The sequence below is a fragment of the Oncorhynchus mykiss genome, chromosome 2 (assembly GCF_013265735.2).
Source record: "Oncorhynchus mykiss isolate Arlee chromosome 2, USDA_OmykA_1.1, whole genome shotgun sequence".
Taxonomy (NCBI): domain Eukaryota; kingdom Metazoa; phylum Chordata; class Actinopteri; order Salmoniformes; family Salmonidae; genus Oncorhynchus; species Oncorhynchus mykiss.
Window position 1 is genome coordinate 55364772 of NC_048566.1, and position 26408 is coordinate 55391179.

Sequence of the window (26408 nt, forward strand, 5' to 3'; positions counted from 1 at the left end):
CTCTCTCCACATTTCCCTCGGTTTCAGAAGGCCACTTTTTTAGACGACTGGGCTTGTTTGTTTGTTCTAGACCCCCCCCCCCCACACACACACACACACACACACACAATGCCTTCTGCCTCCTGACAGATGGAGCGTAGAGTACCATGAATCAAGATGGCATACTGCAAAGCGTTTAGAAATCATTCCTTCTTTAAAAGCCTCCTTGTTTTCCGTCTGTATTGTGTTGAAGGTAGTAAAAGGCATATTGATATTGGAATTAAATAGAAGTATGGGGAGGAGGTACGCTGATTCCTTAGTTCAGAATGCCATTTTCTGTTTACAGATCTACGTACAGTCACTCACAGCAGGCCTATGTAGGGCGTACACATTATAGACGCGAGAGCATGTTGTCCGGAGGTCAGCGTAGTGTGCAGGCTTATGGGTCACAGTGGCGAGAGCTGCTAAGTTTATAGTCCTGTTGGACGGCGATACAGGAAAACCCTGTCAAGAGCTGTGGTTGTGCCTTGTGGAAATATTTAATATCAGGATCCATGCTGGCCACATAAACTCTGTTTTCCAACATCTGGTCGTCTCCTTGACCTTCAGTGTGCTGCTGGCTCTGGTTAGCCCCCCCCCATTTCCCAAACATTTGTTAAGCATCAAAGGAGCTATTGTGGTGCGTGACCCGGGGGGGGGGGGGGGGGATTTACGTCTAGTGCTGCACTTACGCGGACATAACACTTGTTTACTGTTTTGGTATGGACTTTACATAGTGGTTTTCTCAGGGCTCTGTCTTCTGCTGCGGAGCACTTGTTTTTGACAGGAAGATTAGTTATGACCACGTATATGATTAAAGCCAATGACCTTGGAATTGGCCGTAGTATACGCCATGTGTCCTCCCGTCTCTACAGTGTTTATGAAAACGTGGTGGGCTCACTTCGTCCCCTAGGTAGTGTTCAGTGTATCTTTCGGGCAGGTGCAGCCATTTCTGGAATCCCGTCTGACCAAAAGACTGCGAGGGGCTGTCAGGGCTGTACCATGTGGACAAACAGGCTAGACCTGTACAGGACGCTGAAACGTGGTGATGTTGATGTCGTACACGTCCATATTACCATAGCGATTTAAATGCACTAACAAATTGCCTAGCCCTATAGGTGTTTGTGTTTTTTTCTTTCAAACAGATGGAAAAAGTACTACACAAGTCCTTGGTCTGTTTCCTTCATCCAGTACAGGGCTTTGTACGGATTACCCACCTTCAAGGGACGCCTGCAGCGTGTTGCAACACTGGTTAAGACAGAGAAGCAATATAGGCAGCCAGCTAGCTGAGATGATTGCGGAATTCTACGGCCGCTCGCGTCCTTACTTTAGCCGGCCGCCGTGGCTTCACACATTTACTCCTGGGGGGCCGATCTCTGGTAAACAGCTGTGCTGTAAGATGTCATTTCTCACATAACACTTAATTATTTGAAGGAACACATTCTTCCCAGAGGTCATCTCTTCCTCATCGCACAGAGCCATCGCCGGGGCTGTATAAACTCCTAGTATGTTATAATCCCGTCCTGCCATGCTGAAACAGGATTAGCTCTGTCTCTATTTAGCAGTGTGGGTGTGTGTGGGTTTGGGTTGGGAGAAGACCAGGCAGCCACTTCACACGAGCGACTCGCCTCTGAAAACGTTCTTCATTTTTTGTAATGGCCGACGTGGGTATAGGGGCTAATGTAGTCAGTCAAAGCATACGCTCACTTAATGTGACAACATTAATTCATTTAAATCGTGTTTTTCTCTGATCTACTTTGATTTGTTAACACAGCAGGGAAATTAATTGCATGCTGGGTATTTTACTATCCCCATCCCCATCATTTTTTATCAGGCTTTTTTTTCTTCAAAAAAAATCTCAATCTTTGTTCACAAGCTTTAACTGTGAAATGACTACCTCATAATAATGTCTGTAATCGAAGCGATTGGGATGAATAAATGTTTAGTGTACACAAGCGCACCCCCTAAAGCCCTGTGGAAAGACTGTGAGTCAGTATGTGTAACAGGGAGGAATCCTGAGGGGGCACAGCAGAGCAGGCCTGTGGAAATGATCCCAGAGCTGGGAGAAACAAAGCACTTTCATGGCCGGCTGGCCCTTCCCTCTCTGTCTCTCAGCTTTGTAAGCAGCGTGTGTGTCTGGAATGGCTGTGCAGCAAGGCGTGGGGGAGGGGACGACCGAGCTAGGCAGAGAGATCGAGAGAAAGGGAGGGAGCGAAAGGGAGAGACTCACTCGCACTGCTAATTCAGCCCATTAAAGTCTTGTGCATTCAGAGCAGCCATATTCCATTGTCAGCCCCAGCACATTTCCAGCGCGCCTCATTTCGCCTCTCGACGCGTGAGTAGCAAGAAAGTGGAAGAGGTGGGGGGAGGAGAGGAAAACAGGACTGAACAACCCTACATAGGAGAGGAGAGGAAGGCCTGGATCTGGGACTGATTGTCAGTGAGAGCTCGGGCTACTACAGTGGGCCTGCAATGGGCAGAGGGGGTCAGTATATAACGTGTGTGTGTGTGTGTGTGTGTGTGTCTGATTTGCCTGCCTGTGAGAGAGGCAGCCATGCTGTTGCAGCCTCTGCCTGAAGGAGAGAGCACTTGAGGGGGAAAGGAAGGGGGGGGGGGGCAGGCAGCTGAGGGAAAGGAGGAGGCGAGAGGGATGCCAGAGCTCTGTGTATAAATGGATGAGACGTTTGAAGCTGCCTGTGCTTTGCTCAAAGCTTTCTCAGCTGTAGGAAAGAAGAGACTTTAGAAGCAGCAGGAGAGGTGTAGATGGAAAGAGAAGGGGGGGATAGAAAGAGCCCTCTGTTCCTTTCTTCATCTCTCCCTTTCTGCCTCTGAAAAATAAGTACTGGTTTATCGAAAGAGGGAGAGATTGATATTGGAACTGGGAAATAGCATTGATAGTGCTAGAGACGCAGACAGACAGACAAGACAGACAGACACAGATAGAAAAACTGTAGCTTCAAACGTAACAAAGCCAGTCCAATCGACTCGCAGTGAAGTGAGGCAGTTCAAATGCTGACTGAACCCTCAGAGCGTGTGCATTGTCAGATTAAAGCTATCACAGTAAGAAGATAAGGAAGTGGGGGGGGGGGGGGGGGGGGCATTTTACCCAAGAGGGGGTGGTCGAGTTCCCTCCTTTTTTCCTGGTATCTGGCTGGGGTGGCCCGGAGAAGGGAGCCTCATGGAGAGTTTCTGTGAAGGGTTTCTGTGACGCTTCCCCCTTGATCAGCTCTCCATTTGGGACAGCCCAAACATTTCCTCCCTGCTGTTGCTCTGACACAGGAAGGAGATGTTCCAGGTTGTGTGCGTGTGGATCGTTTTCTCCCTCGTGTTTACACGAGGGCTGAGGCAGTGATTTGTTTGCCACCTCCTCGGTGTCCCTTTGTTCCTGAATGTACAGGAGACTAATCTAGTCCGGCCCATAACGTTTTCAGCCCAGGAAATGTCAGGCAGTTAATTTGCTCTCACCACCTCAGTTTGTGAACACTGGAGGCCTGAGGGTATTTTAAAGGGTAGGTAGCATAAACGTAACCACATGTAACATATGGATTTGCATTAGTATATGGATCAAAAGTCCCAATGCAAATAATGCCTCACTTTAACATTTTTCTGCATACATAAAACAAATCAGAAATCCAAAGAATGCGGAAGATATGTCGGGAAAAAAAATGTTTTTGCTGGGTGTGACGTTATACGGAGGACCCGGCAAGCCAGCATATTCCCTATTATGTAAACACCAACAGAAATAACTTTAAAAGTGTAACTTCAAATGAAACCAATTCGTTCAGTTAAAATGTCAGCCAACCTACAAGCAAATACATTATGAGTTTGGGACAAATCGGCTTGCAAGGATGCTAGCCAAGTAGCATGCTAATGTTAGCCCTACTAGCCTGCTAATGTTAGCTTTACCAGCCTGCTGTGGGCAATTCCACACTAACAGAATTACGCTTTGACTGAGATTCTTTACTTTAAAATGTATGCCAAACAAAAAACTATGATTTCAAAGTTTAACAAACCATACGCACAACGAAAACTTTTAACAATTTCTACTGAAAAATGTACTAAAACGAATATAGTGGGAAAACTGTGTCTATTCAAAACTTTGGTAACGGAGTTACGGTAAAATCTCCCTCAGGTTTTTATGCGACCACATTTTCCAGTAAGTGAAGTGGATATTGATAACGGAATTACATCATGGATTCCTGATCTGTACTAAACAGAAATGCATAAATATGGATATTGATGTCATTCTCCCCATGTTTCACAAGTTTGGACATCAGTAGAGTACAGTGCAGTACAAATACGTAATCTACTGTGCTCTACTCACTGTACAGTGCTGTACTATTACTGTACTCAGTACTGTATTGTACTATACTCTACTGTGCTTTACTCGCTGTACTGTGCTATCCAAACTTCGAAACATACAAGTGTTGTCACGGTGTCAGAATGTTGACTTTGATAGCACGTTTAGTTTCACGACACTCAACACCAAAACAATACCCGATACCAAAACAATACCCGATACCAAAACAATACCCGATACCAACACAATACCCGATACCAACACAATACCAACACAATACCCGATACCAACACAATACCCGATACCAAAACAATACCCGATACCAACACAATACCCGATACCAACACAATACCCGATACCAACACAATACCCGATACCAAAACAATACCCGATACCAACACAATACCCGATACCAACACAATACTCGATACCAACACAATACCCGATACCAACACAATACCCGATACCAACACAATACCCGATACCAAAACAATACTATGGCAAAGAAAATAAAGCTTATTAGCTAAAGTCACAGAATAACCACTTAGCAACATATTCTTCAATTAAAAAGGAAGCCAACTGGTAGAACAACTAAAATAACAAGTAATAAAATATCTATATTACATTTCTGTAAAAAAACAATAAAGCACCTTGTTTTGCTCACATACACGTATTTTGCACATGTTATCGCAGGTGTAGCGATATGCTTATGTTCTTAGCTCTAACAGTACAGTAATACAAAACAATACACCCAAATCCCAAAAAGTAAAAGAAAGGAATTAAGAGATATAGAACTATTAGAACGAGCAATGAGTGTGTATAGACATTATGGACAGTATATGAAAAGATGTGTGGAGATGTAGTTATATAGGATGAGCCTTCACTAGAATAAAGTATGTAAACATTATTATTAAAGTGACCAATACGTAGGACACCAGTCTCTTAAGGTGCAGGGTTGAGTACCGGGTGGTAGCCGGCAAGTAACAGTGACTAAAGTTCAGGGCAGGGCATTGGGCGGAGGCTAGCAAACGGTGAGTATTTAAGTCTGATGGCCTGGAGATAAGAATCTGTTTTTCAGTCTAAGAGAAGACTGTCTTAAATTGTCCTTATGCAAAACCACATCTGAGACTCGGAGCATGCAAAATAATTGTACAATTACATCTAAACTGTGTTAAAATGTAATTTGATACATACAGTGTCAGGGTTAATTTGGTCATATATGACCATACTATTGGGTGAAATCACATTCCTTAGACCTACAGTGTGATTCCAAAATGCATCATACGGGGATGATTTCTGTATTTTGAAAGTTAGATATCGTGAAAACTTGATTGCTGACAAGCAAAACGTTTAGGGACTATGTCAACAATGGACTAATGAAACAAATACCAAAATGTTGTTTTTGAGTGGAGTTCTCCTTTAAGGAATGTTGACCCATTCTCAAAACAAGTTCCACAGTCTCACATGGCTCTTTCTCTTTTTGGGGCGGATTTAACTTCAACTGACCTGGGATCAGACCTTAAAGATGGGGTATTGGAGAGGATCTGGTCCGAGCTTGAAAGGACCTCTGACCCAAGAGCAGCCATTAAATGTTCCCTGTTTTTTCACACTCTGTTTTATCAACTGTGAGTGAAAAAGACATAAGGTGAAGAGAAACGCTCTGCTATTCATTGCGTTGGACGACTGCTTCGCCGACTACTTAGCTAGAAAACAGTCCGGCATCTTGACAGCTATGTGCTGTGGATCTAATTTTATGAGCCTCTCCTGAGCTCTATTGAGGTTTTGTCTAGAGAAATAGCTGGTATTACAGGGTGTCTGGTGAGAGCCAAGGAAGTGGCAGTTAGGCCGGAAACATCAAGCTGATGGTTTACCTGCAGTCTTTCAAGACCTGCCTCTGCGCTAAGCTACAACAACAGTGGAATAAATATCTCACTCACTCAGGCTATTATTCAGTTAACGGTTAGCCTGACTGTCGACTCAAGAGACTGGAGACAAGTGTACAAGATTGCCATATGATTCTGTGAGCTGAATAGCTGGCCTTTCTTTGAGTGAACGTTTTTGGTCGCCTAGTTCAGATGTGAATCCCCTTGCCAGGTCTACTGCCTCGCCTTTGTCCTATCCTATCCTCCTCTCCTCTTCTTTCAACCCTCACGCTACTGTTGTGTGTAAACAGTGGCCTGTGGCGTTAAGCAAGGTCAAGGCTGTAGCAAGCCACCGTGCTCTTTATTCAGTCATGTATCTATCTGATTCTATTATCTAATTTGGCTGTGTAGAAGGATAGTGTCATTGCCCCTATAATGGAGTAATACTCGTCAACCAGAGTAGAGCCAGCACAATGGTCTTAAAATAGCTCCAAGGCCCTTGGCTAGTAGTTGGTAGTATCTCTTCCTTAGCCCAAGCCTGCAGTGATGATTGCTGAGCAGCGACAATTATCACCATCCTTCTGCAGTGCTTTCAGAATGAATTCACTCACCTTGACTTTTTCCACATTTTGTTGTCTCAAGGTGTGATTAAAAGGGATTTAATTGTCTGTTTTTTTGTCAATGATCTACATATATCATGTATTTTTGATTAGATAAGTATTCAACGCCCTGAGTCAATACACGTTAAAATCCCCTTTGGCAGCGATTACACCTATTTGAGTCTTTGTGCAATATTTGCCCATTTTATTCTTTTTTTCAATTCTTCCAACTCTGTCAAGTTGGTTGTTGGTCTTTGCTGGACAGCCATTTTCAAGTCTTGCAATAGATTTTCAAGACGATTTAACTCAAAACTGTAACGAGGCCACTCAGGAACATGCAATGCCATCTTGGTAAGTAACTCCAGTGTATAATTGGCCTTGCACTTTAGGTTGTTGTCCTGCTGAAAAGTGGATTTGTCTCTGTGTCTGTTTGAAAGCAGACTGAATCAGGTTTTCCTCTAGGATTTTTTTCCTTTTTTTTAACCCCCCCCCCCCCCCCCCCCCCCCCCCAACACTCCCTAGTCCTTGCCGATGACAAGCATACCCATAACATGATCCTGCCACCACCATGCTTGAAATTATGAAGACAGATACTCAGTGAGTGTTGTGTTGTACTTGCCCCCAACATAATGCTATGTATTCAGTTCATTTATTTGCAGTATTGCTTTAGTGCCTTATTGCAAACAGGGTGCATGCCTTTTCACTCTGTCATTTAGGTTAGCATTGTGGAGTAGCTACAATGTTGTTGATCCATCCTCGGTTTTCTCCTATCAAAGCCATTTAACTCTGGTTTAAAATCACCATTAGTCATGATGAAATCCCTGAGCGGTTTCCTTCCTCTCTGTCAACTGAGTTAGGAAGGATGCCTGTGTCTTTGTAGTGACTGGGTGTATTGATACACTATCCAAAGTGTAATTAATAACATCACCATGCTCGACTGAGGAACCTTACAGATAATTGTATGTGTGGGGTACAGAGATGAGGTAGTCAAAAAAAATATATATATGTTAACCATTATTGCACACTGAGTTAGTTCATGCAACTTATTACCTGAAGTTATTTAGGCTTCCCATAACAAAGGTGTTGAATACTTCTTGACTCAAGACATTTCAGCTTTTAAATTTTTTAAAATAATTAGTAAAAATGTCTAAAAACATAATTCCGCTTTGACATTATGCGTTGTCAACATTTCTCCTATTGTACCTTTCTCCTATCGTATTAAGTGCCCATTAAACATTGTGATATACGATGGTATCGTTTAGGCCTACTCTACACATCATTTATTTCATAAGCTTTGCTCCGTTGTAAGTTTTTTTCCTTTGACTTCTCATTCGATTTTTCCATCATGATATTGTTTGCTCAATTTCACTTCTTGTTGCCTGTATTTTGTTCTCATTCAGAATAACGCTGTGATAGAGAATAGCCTCTCGACTCTGACGTTCACACTGGTTCCCATTTGAAAGCTGCGTCTTTAGGTCAAACACTTTATTAGAATAGCTTCTTTGGGAAATACTCTAGATAACTTTAACTTGTCTTAGTGCCTTTGATAGGCTATTTTCATATAGTGTTTGGCTTTTGGCTATTTGGTTTGCAACGGCAAGGAGGGATGCATGCGTAAAAAATTTTACACGAAGCTCTGGTTTGTTCAAATGTACTTGTTGGATTTTTCTACCTCACTGTTGTTAATTCTACCTCTCTCATTATTACCTTAGGCCTATCATGTTTTTAGGATATTCAAAAACAACTTCAAACTTTCGGAGAACTCTGTTAGTTAAATTCATTGTTTGATCATGAGGTATCAGGTCAGGAGAAAGCCAGCATAAAAACAAAAGTCGTATTCATATCAAATGGAGAGGAAAGACCAAATGAGGCCTTTAAAATAATCGCAGACACCGGAGTGTTCTGCTATATGGCCCAGGTCATCCGACAATGAGAGAAAATATAAATATTTTCTGACTGGATATTTTGAGCTGCTTTGGCGGAAATCTTAGCTCTGTCGACATTTATTCGCTTGCTTTCTGTAAGTTGTTTATAACACATTTATTTCAATAGATTATGCAGGTTATAGCAAAAGAACAGGCCACTTGGCATGGCTCTGCTGTGGGCTGCCCGGTCAGCTCTTTACTGCGCGGTGCCAGTCAAGTTTAAATAGGCTATACATCGTCTGTCATATCACGACGTCGTCACCATTGACGATGGCTGTCCATCTTCGATATCCGATACTATTGTAATATCGCCCAACCCTAATGTAGCTACTGATATCACTCCAAGACCCTTTCTTAGTAGTGTTTGTGCTGCAGACCTATGTAAAGTTATAATGTAGCCACTTGTATCAGGTCAAGGATTGTTTTCTTAGTGGCACAGACCTGAGTAAAGTGATAATGTAGCCACTTGTATCAGGTCAAGGATTGTTTTCTTAGTGGCACAGACCTAAGTAAAGTGATAATGTAGCCACTTGTATCAGGTCAAGGATTGTTTTCTTAGTGGCACAGACCTGCGTAAAGTGATAACTACTTGTATCACTCAAGGACAATTTTCTTAGTGGTGTTTGTGGGATAGCAAATTGTGCTCTTGTTACTCTGGCTCTTTGCGGCAGCGAGTGAACGCGACAGCTGCTGCGTGGGGAGGAATGAGGAGGGGGAGCAGGTTCTCTTGTGGCCGTGTCAGAAAGGTGACAGGTTAACAGGCATGCAGGGTGGCTTTGTGGTCCGAGTTGGTCCCACTCTGATGAGGTCAGTGTCACAGGGAAGGGCGCCTTTTTAATGAGATTAGGAGAGCGCTGCAGCTGCACAACACCTCCGGGACGGAGGGAGGGAGGGAGGGGAAAATAATGTATGTGGAAAAAGTATAGAGAAATGTGGTTGTAGAGAAATGCAGAGAGGGGGAGAGTGAGTCAGATGAACAGAGAATGAGGGAAGGAGAAACCCCTCTTGTCATGTTGAGAGAGCTGACCGGCCAACTGTTGTTCCCGTCCTAATCTCGTTTCACTGCACACTGTGGAGGGCCGTCCCCAGGTGTGCTCAGCCTGACCCCTTTTCAGCCTCCCAGAAAGCAAGAGAAAGTGAGGGAGGGAAAACGCGTGAGTCATTTCTATTTTATATCGGAGCCGTTAAAAATGCACCAGCCATACATTTTAAAGTGCGTGCCTTTTTCGGGTTAGAGCTTCAAGAGGGTTGGTTATGTGTTGCTCCTGACCTCTCACGACATCACCGCATCTGAAACTTTAGTAGATCTCGACAACGCACACAGAACAATCCCCAAGCCCGAGAGAGCAACGTACTGCTTTTATAAAAAAAAAAAAGAAGAATAATCATGCCATTGGTAGTATCTGTTAGATATGCTATTGACTCTGTACTGTGTGTAGGAGGGCTCATAGGCCGCCGGGGGATCGCCATGCATATTTAACCGGAGGATGAGTACATCCACTGGAACCATACCAGGCTACTAGTATTAAAACGTCACTCTGAGAGTCAATAACACAATAGAAAACTCTGTATACAGTGTGTGCAAATGGAGTAAGGAGGTAAGGCAATAAATAGGCCGTAGTGGCGAATTGGTTGTTGATCAATGCTTGACAACCTATTTTCAGATCTTGCCATAGATTTTCAAGCAGATTTAAGTCAAAACTGTAACGAGGCCACTCGGGAACATTCACTGGGGCGGCAGGTAGCCTAGTGGTGGGCGCATTGGACTAGTAACCGAAAGGTTACAAGATCAAATGCCTGAGTTGACAAGGTAAAAATCTGTCGTTCTACCCCTGAACAAGGCAGTTAACCCACTGTTCCTAGGACGTCATTGAAAATAGTTAAATAAAGGTAAACAATGTTTTTGTTAAATAAATCAAATAAAACACAACTCCAGCATAGATTTGGCCTTGTGCTTTAGGTTATTGTCCTGCTGAAAGGTGAATTGATCACCCAGTGTCTGGTGGAAAGCAGACTCAACCAGATTTTCCTCTAGAATTTTGCCTGTGCTCAGCTCCATTCCATTTCTTCTTTATCCTGAAAAACTCCCCAGTCCTTAATGATTACAAGCATATCCATAACATGATGCAGCCACCACTATGCTTGAAAGTATGGAGAGTAGTACTCAGTAATGTGTTGTATTGGATATGCACATAACACTTTGTATTCAGGACAAAGTCATTTTTTTACTTTAGTGCCTTGTTGCTAACTGAATGCATGTTTTAGAATAGTATTGTCCTGTACAGGCTTCCTTCTTTTCACTCTGTCATTTAGGTTAGTATTGTGGAGTAACTATAATGTTGTTGATCAATTCTCAGGAGAAAACTATCTCAGCCATTAAACTCTGTAACTGTTTTAAAGTCACCATTGGCCTCATGGTGAAATCCCTGAGCGGTTTCCGGAGTTAGGAAGGACTCCCTTATCTTTTGTAGTGACTGGGTGTATTGATACACCATCCAAAGTGTTAATAACATCACCATGCTCCAAGGGATATTCAATGTCTCCTTTCATTTTTTGTATTACATTTTTTTTTACCCATCTACCAATTGGTGCCCTTTTTGCGAGGCATTGGAAAACCTCCTTGGTCTTTGTGGTTGAATCATTGTTTGATATTCACTGCTAAGAGTGAGGGACCTTACAAATAATTGTATGTGTGGGGTACAGAGGTGTCATAAAAAAAAGATCACGTTAAACACTATTATTGCATACAAAGTAAGTCCATATAACTTAGGTGACTTGTTAAGCACATTTGTACTTCTGAACTTATTTAGGCTTGCCATAACAAAGGGGTTGAATACTTATCAACATAAGACATTTCAGCTTTTCATTTTGTATTAAATTGTTTAAAAAAAAATATATATATATATATATATATATATATATATATATATATATATATATATATATATATATATATATATATATATATATATTATTCCACTTTGACATTATGGGGTATTGTGTGACAAAGAAATTGACATTTAATTGACATTTAATCTATTTTAAATTCAGGGTTTGTAACAACAAAATGTGGAAAAATTCAGTGGGCTTTAATTGTAAAGGCTATTGCTGCGAGGAGACCATTTTCCACCCAAAGTACAGTAGGGCACTGTAAACATAGACCTGCCTGTCTGTTTGTGTATTAACAGCATGCTCTGAGGGTTTTATTTGACTGAGGCCTTAGAGCACTTTGCTGTTGCACTGCATTACATAGACCTAGGCCTGGGTTTGGTGTTCATTAGGTACCAAATGGAAGAAAACAGGCCGAAACAGGGAAGAACTTTCTGTACTTCCTGAATAAGAAAATCCCATTACATTTTTTTCGTAGCAAAACATTGTAAAATGTTTTCCGTTGCATGCCCTAATGAACACAACCCATGTGTAGTACACACAGGAGGGATAGTTAGAGGGGACTGGTGAACTAATCAGGTTCTGCTTCCTCTACAGGCCCCTCTCTCTGGTTACAGAAGGTATTCTCTGGGTGGTTTGGCTTCAACCTCCCCCTGTTTCTACACCGTATGTATTTATTTAAACACGGGCTGTCAAACGATTTAAAATGAATCGAGTTAATGACATTACTAAAACCAAATAAAGTATGTAGAAAAGATCATGGAGATTATATCTTTTTTATAAAGATCATCTTTGAGAACTAACAATCACCAAAATAAAAAACTAGACGGTCGGGGAGAAACTGAAATTCCAAAAATGTCATTGCATGTGGCCCCCATTTGATTTTGTTATAGTGTTTGAGTCACTCAAATAGCATTATAACTAAGGCATAAGTCTTGGCAACATGTGTAGAATTGCAGGAAATTAGCATTGGAACTGTAAAATGTACATGTGTTTTCCTTAATTGTTGCTCAAAGCTGTACGCACAGTGCACCACAATAGAGACAGCCCCACCAAGACCGAACGCGGGAACTTTGGCAGCCCTAATTTAAAAACGGCCCTCTCTTTCTGTGTTCCTTTTCTCTCTTAATCTTCCTTTCAGATATATTCGGACAAATATGTTTGCTATCGGTGTTGAGTGTGTGTGTATGGTAAATAGCAAGCTACTTGTCATCTTAAGCACTCTGGCATGTGAAGGAGCTTTTCTGACAACAGATGGAAGTGTGTGTGTGTGTGTGTGTGTGTGTGTGTGTGTGTGTGTCGATGTGAACATGTGTGAGAGGGTGAGGTATTGAAATCGGAGTACATTGGCGTGTGTGTGTGTGTGAGCCATGGGTCCTTCGCATACTCCAAATTAGTCACCGGAGCAAATCTATTGAACCATGTCCAACTATTTCCTCCTCTGCTGGTCTGTTCGACAGTGTCCATTTTGCAGTATTTTGTCAGCACAAATCCAGGTGCCGGAGAGGGTCAAGGCTACTGGGAGGAAAGGGGAGAGAAGGAGGAGGGTGGTAGAGGTACGGTAGATTTATTAGATGTTTGTCCAAACGCCCCCCCCCCCCCCCCCCCCCCCCCTCTCTGGCCTCCCTCCTCTCCCTCCCTCTCTCTCCGAGTGAGGTCGACTTGTTGTAAACTCATCCTGTCTCAGGGCCTCACTGGAGCCTCATTAGGTGTGGAATGTCTTTATGGGTCAGAGTTGATCCGTATCCTGGATGTTACTGTCACAGGGCGTGTGGTGCTCATCTAAGGACTGCTTAGATAGAGCCAATAGCCTGTGTGTATTCTGTGCTGCTTTCTTCATACCTACTCTTGACTTGGTTCATTTTATAGCCTTGCTGTCAGTGTGTAGGCCACATTTTGATGCTACGATCATACGCGCTTCCTAAAGCACTTCACGATGTAGCAGTTCTGCGACTGTGTGTTTTATTACGCTATGCCGACTGCCCCCTCCCAGCATCTACGCCTGATACCGGCCTATCTTAATGGTGTGAGAGAGTTTGCCGGCGTGTGTTCTGTTCAATATGCAGCATGCCCTCCCGCAAGCCGGCACATTTTTTTTCATGGCCTCTTATGCCCTTCCCTAAATTGCCACATATGTTGTAGTGCCTTTTGAACCTTTTGAAGAAGTCAATACTTCGATATTAGCGTTTATGAAGGACCGCGGTCTGTAAGACACACAGCCGCACGTTAGTACTGGCAACATGGCTTGTGTTTTAACACTGCGGGGTTGGGTCGGAGATGAAAGGCGCCTCCTCGTTTCCAGGCTAATCCACACGGACAGCTATGGCCCATGTGACTGGTGTTCCCCCCCTCTTCTCCACCACCGCCCTGACACTCACCCCTTTGAATAGAGCCCTCTCTAATTCACCCTAAAAGGACTTCTTTCCAAAGAGGGGATTACTTCACTGTGAAGGGAAATCACAGGGAACACTGTCGTCCTTGGGGGGGGGGGGGGGGGGGGTGATGGCCAACATTCCTAATGATCCAGACTGGTGGCAGCCACCGAGGGAGTGGAAGGGAGGGCACAATGTGGGATTGTAGCTGTTTGGAGTGGGGGAGCTTGTTGGACATCATGTGGCTATGGAGAAGGGTCCCTCTGGCACCCAGACTGAGCACACTGGAATTCACAGGGGTTTCCTGGAAGCAGCTTTCTCCTCGTCCTTTAAAACGTGACATGTTCATTCAGCCATCCGTCAGTCCACTCTATCAGGGGCTTTGGGGAAAAACGAGCTGTGATTCAACAGACCTCGGAGAGAGCGAGAGCGAAAAATTAGATGGAGTAGAAAGGGAGAGAGCGAGGGAGTGAGTGAGTGAGGGGGGAAAAAATCTACTTGAGTTCCAAGCATGACCTGTTCATTAGCCAAAGTAAGCGGCTTCATAATTGACTGCCTTTTTTTTCCGGGGCTCTTGGAGCAATTTTGAGAATAGTCTTGACTCCAGTCGGAGGATGTTGAAACAGCGAAAACCTTTGCTTTGAAGAGCCTCTATTGAGCTGCAGTAGCCATGGTTACCATCAGGGCCCGCATAAGTGGGAGAAAGGGCTAATTCCCCCAGTGTTACAACCCAGCCAAATGGTACAGAGAGAGAGAAAGGAGGGTAGACCTCACTTTCCTTCTGCCCCCTCCTATCTCCTGGTGTGTAGCCCCTCTTGACTGGCACAGAGCATGACTTGTTGTGGATTTCTGGGGAAGACCCACCCTCCCCCCTGCCTCCTTCCCTCCACAGTTCAGACCACAGAGCCATTCTAGGAAGCATAGCCTGGGCCTCATTCCAAGGAAGAGAGTGGGGGGGGGGGGGGTCGGGGTCAACTCACAAATTACTAAACCTTCTTCTCTCTGCCTTGAAGGAAGACACAATTCCCAGATATTTGGAGAGTGTATTTTGGATGGTTATGGAAAAAAATAACAGGGTCACCTCCTGCTCATTTTGAGCATTCCTCAGTTTCATCGGCGAGGGCAGGCAGCTTGTATCCCTCTGGTGGACTGCACTTGGTGTAGAAAGCCAAAGGCCTGGGAGAGGAGACATGTTTTTTTGAGTGCGTCTATATGTAGGGCTACTGTTTTTCCAATTTTCCCTTTGTTCCTCTGGCAATGTGAAGGTCTTGACAGGCACTTGCGTTTGACAGAAGTTCAGGGTCATTTCAACCCGCCGACCACTTTGCAGGTAATCGTGTAGTTTTAACAAACACAAAGCACAAACTGGAGCAAAAGGGAAATCAATGGATTTTTTTATATTTGTTATCTTGCTTTATCCGGGATTAATTACAAATATGTCTAAGATGCCGAATTTGACAAACACATGATTAATTTCAGCAATGATGTTTCACCATCTGTCCCTTGAGGAAACGCTGTGTGTTCCATTTTCCCTGAAGCGTCATAAGGGCGTCTCCACCACTTTAGGATATCCACTTCTGCTGGATACTCTCTCCTAATAAAGACTCTTGACTTGACCAGAGGAGCTCTCTCTCTTCTCCACCCCCCCCTTTTTCTCTACTGATGGATTGAACTCCCCTCCCCACCCTCCTCTCTTTCCCCTATCCCGCTCCTCTTCTCTCCAGCACGGCGGTGGCGTTATAAATCCGGTGATTAATCAAAAGGAGAGGGCCCGTATCCCCTGCCTGCCTGATTTGTCCCGGCTCGTCATTGGCACAGAGAAGTGCCACGAGTGGCTCTTACATCAGCACGCCATCCTTGCCGACATTGTCTGAGGCTCCGCGCCTAAATCATCCCATGACTCACATTCTCCGACTACACTACCTGCCATGAGAGGAAAGGAGGGGAACGGTGGGAGTGAGGAGAGGATGGATGAACTGACTGGCAGAGAGGTCGTCTTTATTTTTCTTCTTCTCGCCTTTCCTTTTTTTCCCTCTTTCTTTGCCGAGGCCTTTGAAAAGTGCTCGGTTGGAGCAGCGCGGTGCCTGTTTCCGTGCAGAGTTTCAGCTGTCGCTAGGATCCCCTTCGACAGATTTATCGCCCTTTTGCGAATCGCCCTCACAGGGGCGGCTAATGGCCCACCGAGCTTGACTGCCAGTTAGTTGCTGCTGTGTGTGTGTGTGTGTGTGTGTGTGTGTGTGTGTGTGTGTGTGTGTGTGTGTGTGTGTGTGTGTGTGTGTGTGTGTGTGTGTGGGACTAGCTAGGCCTCCAGGCAGTTGCCCATCCAATTAGTCCTTTCAGTAAACAGGCTGAAAGGCTTCTGCAAACGATGAACTCTGGCCCTCCTCTTCGGTCTTTGTTCCCTGTACTTTGAGTGGCCGAAGTTTCAAGGCAAAAAGGACTTGGGACCAGTGAAAACCCACCCCTTGAATCACAGACTGTTTTCTCATTACCTTGCTGGGCATGCATAATGCCTGAGTAGGGTTGCAACATTTGGGTAACTTTCCCAAAAATCCCTAGTTTTCCAGAAATCCTGTTTGGAAGGTTCCCTGAAATCAGGAGGGAACAAGCAGTACATCTGGAATATTCCATCCCGAATTTCTGGAAAACCAGGGCATTTTTGGGAAGATTACCGGAATTTGACAACCCTATGCCTCTGTCAGAGTGATGTCATAACTATCTTCATTGTCGTCACCATCACTGGGAGGAAAAACAACCGAGCAGTTTGTGAGAAAGCGTTTAGAATATGTGTGCTCTGTGATTAGTAATGAGTTCAACAGAGCAGCAGAGGTTGAGGTCATTCGCCACAGAGCCTAGTACATGTTGGAGAAGCTGAGGCTTGCCTTCTAACAGGGCCTACAGAAATGGAACTCGGTGTGAGTGGAGCGACGGTGTGAACAGCACAGCGGGGCTTTAAAACAACCAGCGCTGAAGAGCATTCCATGGCCACTGCTGAACTCTGGGCTTAGGAGAGCTCCATCAAAGCAGGCGGTGTTAAAGGGGCTGTCTGGACAAGGCCCGAACAAGGATAAGTGACCGCCCTCTCTCTCTCAATCTTGTGCTCACTCACTGGCCCCTTCTCTGCAGAAAGAAGAGAAAGAAAAGAGAAAGAAAGAGGGGGGAGGGAGTGAGACAGAGAGAGAAAGCAGGTTCTCATTTCCTTTTGTCTCTGTGCCCTGCAAATTGATCCTCTGGCTCAAAGTGAAATGGCTTAACTGCAGTATAAACAGACTGCCGCTGTTCCTCATAAGGACTAGCATTAGAGGAAATTGGCGGTGTCGGGAGCGAGAGAGAGAGAGAAGGCATGGGCAGAAGAGCAGTGTTTAAACCCACGCACTCACTGCAGCCGACGCGCCTGCGCTCCCAGCGTGACTAATACCAGAGGTCATCAGCTCCAGAGGCGGCGGCCATTTCTCACAGAGAGCAGTCGCTGATTACGCTGGTGGGTGCAAGTGTGTGTAACTGTGTGTGTGTTTGAGCCTTCTGAGCAAGTTATCCAGGAAACGCCAGAGAAATGGGTCTCAGGTAAGCGTGATTAGTCGTTCCATATAATTTCAGAAAACCATGACACTCACCATCTGATTGTTCTGAAATAATTTCTGTAGTTTGAAACAGGTAAGATTGGCAGTCCTGAATTACTTTGTTGTAATTTATATCAATCTCTGAGATATTGAGCACGTTGGTGCACCCAAATTGGCCATTTTGATTCATACGATTCAGTTAATGTTCAATAAATATAGTACCCAACATCAAATTTGGACCAAACATTTTCCTACCAATGAGACATGAGGAATCCAATAAAATGGTGAAAAGCCACTATACGCTGATCCCACGCCAACAACCAGTATACATTAGCAGTTCTCTAAGTCTGACAAGTAGTATGGCGCTGCGGCTTGGAGTATTGCTTCTTCAGCCTATGTCATTTATTCCCTGTGAATCTGGTGATAGTTAGTATCCCCTATTCAGAGAATTTTGGCATTGAAGTTGCTTGCATTATTTTTTCATTATTGTGGCCAAGCCAGTCCTTCATGAACGCCATTCAGTTTGTCCTCCTCTTAGCAACCTAATGCTTCAGCCCAACTCTCCCTGAATAGTCCATAAAGTGGCAGCTCGCTAAGAGGACTATCCCTATGGTGCAATTCTCATATTAATAATTTTCCTACAAGCCCAAAACTTGATGGAAAAATGGGCTAGGGAATAAAGTGTTGTGGAAACCATAATACAATTATATTATAAACCATTACATGACAGTCTTATGTTTGTCAATAAAATTATTATAAAACAGCTCTATTTAATGTGATTAGTGACATTTACCATTAAACCCAACCCAATAAATGTACCATTGTAAAACACTATCTAGGGTGCGTTTTGGGACTTTTATCATTGAAACCATTTGAACTACTATAGACTTTTTGGTTTGCTTGTTCACCAGGAATGGTCTAACAGTAACTAATCCATATCTTTTTTGTAGGGAATAAACCACACACAAAGGGGCCATTTCCTGAACACAGATTAAGTGTAAGAGAAAGACAAACTGAATTGCTTTCATGGTGGACTGGTTTGAATTGTGAGGACGACCACACAATGTATTTTCATCATGAGCAAAAGCTATTGGGCTCTACCTAAAATTGCAAAGGAAATCTTGTGATCTGTTGATTAAACACAAGAGACCAGCAAAATTAATAAAATATCATGAAGCAAAACCTGGTACCTCACACTCATTTATGGTAAATAATGCAAGCAACTCCAATGACAAATTTCTGAACAGGGGAAAATAACCATCAGATTCACAGGCAATACTTTGCATGTATGAAGAAGCAATACTCCAAGCCGCAGCTTAATACTATGCATTACTATGTCAGACATAGAGATCTGATACTGTATACTGGTTGTTGGGGTGGGAGGGGCTGTGGGTGTCTTTAGATGTTTTTTTTGGGGGGGGGGGGGATTCATCACGTCTTACTAATTCGTAGGAAGAAGTTTGGTCCACGTTGGATGTTTGGTACTATATTTTCTTGAATATAATCCTATCAATTAAAATGTCAAATTTTGTCTTAATCAATTAGCTACATTTTTCAGATTAAATTATACTTCAAACCCCCAAAAATTCAGGAATGCTAATCGTATCAGTTACTATTTTAGAACAATCTGAGATAGTGGGTGTCGAAAACGCAGCGTGCTGGAAACATAAGCCCCAATGGGATTCGATTAGCTAACATGAATCAAAAACAGGAAGTGGAGAAGAAAAGCAAGACTGAGCGCTGAGCTTTTTGAGGATCTTGGGTTACGCTGAATACCACAGTGGGGCCCGCAGTTTTATGCAAGGTGACCCGACCACTCCCGTGTCAAACCACGTGAAGAATACTTCTGTCCTAAGGGCCTTAGTTGTTTTGGCTACCCTAAATGGTGAACATAGCACAGGTTTTTTTTCTCTTCTCGATCATCAAATATATCTAGTGTAAGTTCCATTTAGCCTATGTATTTGCCATGTTCAGTGTAATGTACAACTATGCTGTAATGTTACCAGGCCAACAAGCCTTTCTGAGGGACCACCATAGCCAGACACACATCCCTGCCCCCACTGCACTGTTTATTTGTATCTGGACATTAGCCGTTTTTTGTGCTTGAACTAACGAGGTCATCAAAGTATGATGCTACACTCAGGCAAGGAGAGGGCCAGGACTGCCAGAGGCTAAGGAAGGAAGAGAAAAAGGAAGGGAAGAGTTTAGAATTCCTCTCCATCTCCCTATCTCTCTCCTTCCACCCCCGTCTCATTGTGGAGCCCCATATGCTGAAGGACACTCAGGAGAGAGGCTTTGTGGGTTTTAGGAAGGGGGAGGGGGCTTCTCGGCTCCCGCTGTCTGCTTACTGTATCTCGGTCACGTCTCGTGTTTTAATCAGACAGTTACCGTGGGTCTCCTCTCTTTCGCTCCTTCTGTCCCTCCATCCTCCCCTGTTCTCACCTGTCTGTCACTCAGTGGGTGAGAGCAAGGGGGAGAGAGAGAAAAAGTGCCGCTGTCCTTAGACATCCTCCAGCAATTTTTTGTATTTATTTTACTGTTGAAAAGCGATACACACTAAAAGGTAAAAAAAATATATATATAAAAAAAAAAGACAACTGTGAAATTGAAGTGGTAGGTCTGATAGGATAGGTCTGATAGGAAGTCGTGATGTCATCGTCCCTCCCCCTTGTTTGAGTAACAATGGAGGAGCAATAGAGAACAAAAGAGCCAAGACCCACCCCCCTACTTGTGCTATGTCATGACTTACCTGGGCCTCCTATTGAGATGTGCCTTTTTGTTAAGTAAATCAGGTGCTAAATTAGGTGAAAAGGAGGCTGGAGTGACACTTTAAAGCCTGATAGACAGCGGGGACTTGCATAGTGAGTATGAGCAGTCGACTTGTCATCGCCATCACAGCAGCAGCACAGAGGAGAGAGGCTGGCTGGAATCTTAAGGTCTTTTCATTTCTGCTCCGCAGTTGTCCATTTCAGTCCCTATTCTTGTCCACTCTCATTTTAAACTAGGGATGCATGATATATCGGTGAGATATCGGAATCGGACGATGCCGACATCGGCCCCGATGTCTAGTTTAACGCCGATGTCAAAGCTGACGTGCACACCTATATAACGTAGGTAGATGACGTAATGGCGCCACATTAAAATGTACACGTGCAACACATGCAACACAGCATTCCTAACCTGGCCCACAATGTCTGCTGTGTGGATCGAGCAGTCAACAAGTCGAGCAGTCATTTGAAAGACTAAGACAATTTCAGCGAGACAACTCAACGCCAAGATAATGGAATTCATTGTCCTTGACAATCAACCGTTCTCTGTAGTGGGTGATGTTGGCTTTCGCCGACTGGTCGGGCACCGATACACACTACCAAGTGCGCTATTTTTCAGATGTTGTCTTACCGGAGTCACACAGTAATAGCGTCACTGCTATTAGCTTCATGACTGACATTTGGACCAGCGATATCAGCCCTCGAGGATTTCGTACTGAAGAAAGTCATTTCATGCTCATGAATGTACTGGTTGTCATACCGCTGCTGCCATTTCAATGGCATTTGAGAACATGTTTGAAACTTGGTAACATGAACTCACTAGCTAGCTCCATTCGAACAACTGACTGGAGAAATAAGCTCATCAACTGTGTCTGCAGCAGACGTGATACCCTCGGTCATGGCATTGAAACGCCTGCTCAACAAAACTACCGACACAGGTTGTGAACAAGCGATTCGGTGGTATTCTCTCTTTACTGTGTCGCCACCATGCTCTATGCTATGTATAAGGACCGCTACGTCGATGCAGACAAGAAACAGGGTTTACGTGAAATGTTACATACACAGCTGGACAAGACAGAAACGGACACAGTGACAGTGCGTACTGGGGAAGAGAGGCCACGGACAGACAGCTGAAACTTCACTGTTTGACATGTATGATGAAATTCTGGTTGAGAATGAAACTACTGAACAACGAAACAGTACAGCAAGTAAGTGAAAGAAATAGGTTTTGATGATGTTTTACTGGTAATGGGGACATATGTAAATGGCAACAAAATAACTTTTGTGTGTGTGTGACCTTTATTTAACTAGGCAAGTCAGTTAAGAACAAATTCTTATTTACAATGACGGCCTACCCCGGACGGCGCTGGGCCAATTGTGCGCCGCCCCCCTATGGGACTCCCAATCACGGCCGGATGTGATACAGCCTGGATTTGAACCAGGGACTGTAGTGACGCCTCTTGCATTGAGATGCAGTGCCTTAGACTTCTGCGTCCATGTGTGTGTGTGTTAACTATTTATCTGTACTAGAGTGCTTAAAAGGCAGCTAAAATGTTAAATATCGGTTATCGATAGTGTGTTTGTTTTTTTGGCAAGGAAAATATTGGATATCAGTATCGGCCAAAAATGTCATATCGGTGCATCAATATTTTAAACTACATCCCATTTAGTCCGCTGTCGTCCTCACCCGGCTCACCCAAACAGCTCATCATAGCTAGCTATTTAACACAGCTATGTATGAACAAAGTTCATTAGAATTATATCCCCCGGTCTGTACAGTGTTTATTAGTGGCTGTGCCTGGCTTTTGTTGTAGACGAGGCGTCGGAAGAGCCGGAATATCAAAGAGCAAGAGGAGCGGCTAAACTAATGCTGTTGGGCCCCAGTGTTCCCATTTCCCACTAGCCTCCCCCCCTCCCCTTTCTGAGCCATGCTGTGGAGCGCATTGCCATGGTTAACGTTGAGTGACAACCCCCTGCTTGATAGCCAGGTAGTCTCCATGGATACGCCAGGTCATTAAAAGGGAGCTGGGGAGCGGCGGCTCTGGCTGGCTGGTATCAACCTGGCAGACACTGAAATAAGATGGCCCTGTGGCCCCGTGCCAGCCCCCCGTCTGACCCTGTCCCTGGCATTGCATGGACCGGCAGCTCTCCTTACAGCCCCTGGGCTCACTCACTCCCTGTGGAAATGGAGACCGTAGATAAATGATTAGCGGCAGCTTTATGCATTCCCCAGTCCCCGTCCTCATGAGTGAGTATATGAACGAGTTTTCATGAGCTGGTGGACATTTTGTGCCGTAATGCTGTCGTAGTGGCTGTGTAAGTCTTGGAATGCATAGAGCGCTTTATCTGTGGTAAGACTGCTTACACTGAAGAATGACCAAAGCCACTTTGGAAAATATGATACTCGGTTAATATGACATCCTTTGTTTTTTTTTACAGAAACAAATTAGTTTTACTGATTTCACTAATTTGTTTTATTGATTTCACAAATGTTTTTTTAAGTACCAGAGTGCCAGTCCATATAACTATATTCTTGACTGTGCTCTCTTGGCTTCACACATTTCAAAGATGGCCGCCACCTGGTTACCCTTTCAGAAGAATCTCTCTTGCGGTTTGAAACTGCGAGGTGAGGAGGGGGTGTTTCACAAGGGGCTGAGGGAGGTTTTGACTCTGTCGGCAGCCCCTCCCTCCAGGGGCTTGCTGCAACAACAGGAACCGCAGGCGAAGACTGAACAAACCCATGCCGTCTATAAATAACCTGGTGGCGGGCATCTGGGGCTCTCCTGGGAGGTGGCACAGGCAAGAGAGGCAGCACGTTCTCTTGATTCGAACATGCAGTTAAAACCGCTTTTGTCCTGTCGCCAGGGCCCACAGGGGCCTCCCTTCTCTCTTCTCTCCTCCTCCTCCTCCTCTTCCATCTCTGGGAGAGGGCAGTGACAAGAGGCTGGATGGGTTCAGTTCACACAAGGAGCTCAGTGATGAACAGGACTCACCTTGAGAAAGCAGCTTTTTATGGCATTGGACTCGATATGCAATGAAAAGGGACTTGTCGGAGGAGTGTCGCCTCTCTACTTTATTGTGTACTATAGTGGCATCTCCCTTTACATGAGAAGAGCGGTATCAGCCAGCCAGCCAAACACCCTTCGGTGACCCTCCAAAAGGTAGCTGGAGTAAACGAGAGAGAGGAGAGGAGGGAAAGAAACGTGTGTTTTGGGGGCTTCGTGATGTGCAGAACAGAGAGGAATGGTTATCCTTTCAGAAGACCGATAAATGGCTGGCTGTGTGTCTGATTGCAGTGCAGTGCTAGCGTGATGTAAGGTCTTACAGTTGGACAGGGACTGCAGTGGAGCATGATGGCCGTCGTCTCGCCACAGCTTGGAATGCGAGACAGCCCTCTTTTCTCTTCCACTCTGGACCCCTCTCTCAGTCCCCCAATGACAATGGACAAAGCCATCGATCACGTAACACCATTCATTCCTGTGTGAAGACTCAATAGCGCAAAAATAAGTCAGATGTCATCTCATGGAGACATAACATGCGCAGTTTGAGCTACACCAGGAAGTGGCGTTGCAGGCTAGCTCAGTGCTGCCCCCTCTCATTAAGTAACTCCAGCTGAAGGCCGACCGGGGTACTGCAGGCTGAATAGCAACTCAATTATCCTTATAATTTTTTCTATGTGCGATTTATAAAATAATCGGTTCAAGGACGTGCATCTGGTGTAACAGAAGCAATTATAGGTACCCCGATTGTCTAAGAATTTGTATTTTATTTACACGAAGATTGACCACGAAGATTGACATTTTCCCATTCACTACAATGGGGGATCCTGTTTTTGACAAACAATGCCTGCAGTACTGCGGTTGGCCTTGAACTGCGTGGCTTTAATAAGAGGGGGCAGTCGTTCTCCCCTGCTATCCCCTTCTCTAACTCTTTGTCCCTCTTCCCCACTACTTTCCTCTCTGTTTTCTCCTCCCATGCCCATTTTCACTCCCAAACTAAAAATATAATTGTGTCCTCTAGAATTGAGAGAAACATGTATTTAATTAGGCTAGATGTCATTTGAACTGGAGCCCCAAGGTAAGAAAGAGTCTGTTACACAACTACTTTTGGATCTTTTTATAACTTTGTGTACAGTTCTAACAGTCAATGTTGGGAGTGTTCTTGAATCAAATGCCTGCATATTTCCTTTATTTTTGGATTCAGCACTCTCGCTTTGTTCCCACCCCTTCTGGTAGGGTTTTTCATTTCAACATTGGCTGCTGAAAGCATGTCACCTTGGCTGTGATGTGTTTGGTAATCATATCTGTATGAAACCCTCTGGCCCAGCCCAGCGCTGTGTACCGCCGTGGCTGTTGTTGTGTGGGTAAGTAATCCCAGCAGGGCGTTGTTTACCGTGTGTTCTCCCCTGACGGAGGTGAAGAGGTGCTGAGCTGTTGTTTGTCGAGGGCTCAGCGGGCTGTCTCAGGACTGCAGAGATAAGGGCATGACTAAGCAGTGGACAGAGCGAGAGAAGAGAGGCGGGGGGAGAGATCGTCAGAGGCCCTGCACTGCTTATCTGGATCTTTGTGCTCCAAGGCCCGGCCCGCCCCTCTGACTGAGCTCTCCGGTGGGTGACCTTGACAAGAATGTTGGATTATTATTGTAATAAATACCGCTCTGGTGGAATGGCCGGAGGTCAGGAGGGGAGGGAGGTAGGGAGGAGGCGGGAAGTAGGGAGAGAGGGAAGAGGGAGGGAAGGGAGGGTGCAAGGGGGATTTCCGGTATTTTCCACAGCACAGATGGGACTTTGTTGAAACATGTCGCGGGGAGACCGGTCGGGTGAGAGCAGCAGATTGGCCTCCCAGTTTGGTGTCCCAGAACTGTTTACTACTACTACTACTACTACTTCACCGCTCCAGCAGCAGCCATGTTGTTTTTCTCAGTCTACCCAGTCTACCATCTGGATTTGTTCAAGGGAAGCCTGGGAGTTGTGTTTTTGGGATGGGGCTTGACTGAGGCGCAGTGTGTGTGACTGGCATTCCTTTGGCTTAATTAACTCCCCGGCAACAGAGCTAACAACCCTTTCATACAGGTTTTTTAATTTTTTTTTATCAAGAATCTCCAGCTCATCTCAAAATGTAAGTGCTCTGTTCATTTTGCTACTCGGTGGGGATGTTGTACGGAGATCGGAACTAATGTGAAATTACACCCTTGTGAACGGGATGTGTGAAGATTTCAAGTGGCCATGCTTTTTGGGGGGGGGGGGGGGGGGGGGGGCTTTTGAGTTTGGTCTCCTCCCATTACCACCAGCACACAATTACAGGCAGAGGCCCCAAGCCAGCCAGCCACCGTCCGAGTTGAAGGGGGAGGGGTAGGGCAACAGGCAGGCGAGAGGGGGAAGGTCATCAGCTAGGCTGAGAGAAAAGAGGAGCAAAAACCTGCTGGGTTCCAGCCAGCCAGACAGTTCTCAGACAGGAAGTTACTGCTGTAGTCAACCGTGTCCCTTTTCTTAATACACCACTGAGCTGCCAGTTCCCCCAAGCACTAACTCTCTCAGGTAGCAGCAAATTCTCAATTGGCTCTCCGCAAGAGGAAAGAGACAGGCAAGTGGGAGGCAGAAGGGGTGTCAACTATTTTTTTCCTCTCTCTGCATATGTAGTCAGAGTTGCTGTGCACAAAGCCTTGTATGCCCTTCCGTGTGAACTGAATAAAGACGTCAAGCCATTTGTGAAACTCTAGTTCAGTTATCAGGCAATCTAAGGTCTTTTTCAGCTTGCTTTGCTACCTTCTGGTTTCATGCAGGCTCCTGTCCCTGAATACTGATAAGCCGGAAGGCTTTCTCTCTCCCCCTCTCTCGCTCACTCACTCTGGCTCTTTCTCACTCTCTCGCTCCCATTCCCTCTCTCCCCCTCCTTCCCTCTCTACCTCCCTCTCTCTCTGTCTCTCTCTCCCCTCCTCCCTCTCTCTCTCCCCCCTCTCTTTCTCCCCCCTCCTCCCTCTCTCTTTCTCCCTACCTATCTCCCCCTCTCTTTCTCGCTCCCCCTCTCTCTCTCTCCCCCCTCCCCCTCTCTCTTTCTCCCTACCTATCTCCCCCTCTCTCCCCTTCCCTCCATTCCCCCCTCCCCCCCCCCCCCCC

At 45.0% G+C, this 26408-nt stretch overlaps 1 protein-coding gene across 3 annotated transcripts in view; it reads left to right on the top strand.

The window, feature by feature from the left end:
* The window catches only part of znf609a (zinc finger protein 609a), a 184909-nt gene that overhangs the window by 123372 nt on the left and 35129 nt on the right, over nucleotides 1–26408 (top strand). The window contains exon 1 of one of the 3 annotated variants that reach the window (XM_036950801.1): nucleotides 2185–2503. The exons of 1 other annotated variant lie outside the window; for it this stretch is intronic. The gene's annotated coding sequence lies outside the window, so the exon portion shown is untranslated. Of the gene's footprint in view, nucleotides 1–2184; nucleotides 2504–24959; nucleotides 25411–26408 lie in introns of those variants that run through there. One more of the 3 variants, XM_036950795.1, reaches the window with a different exon arrangement.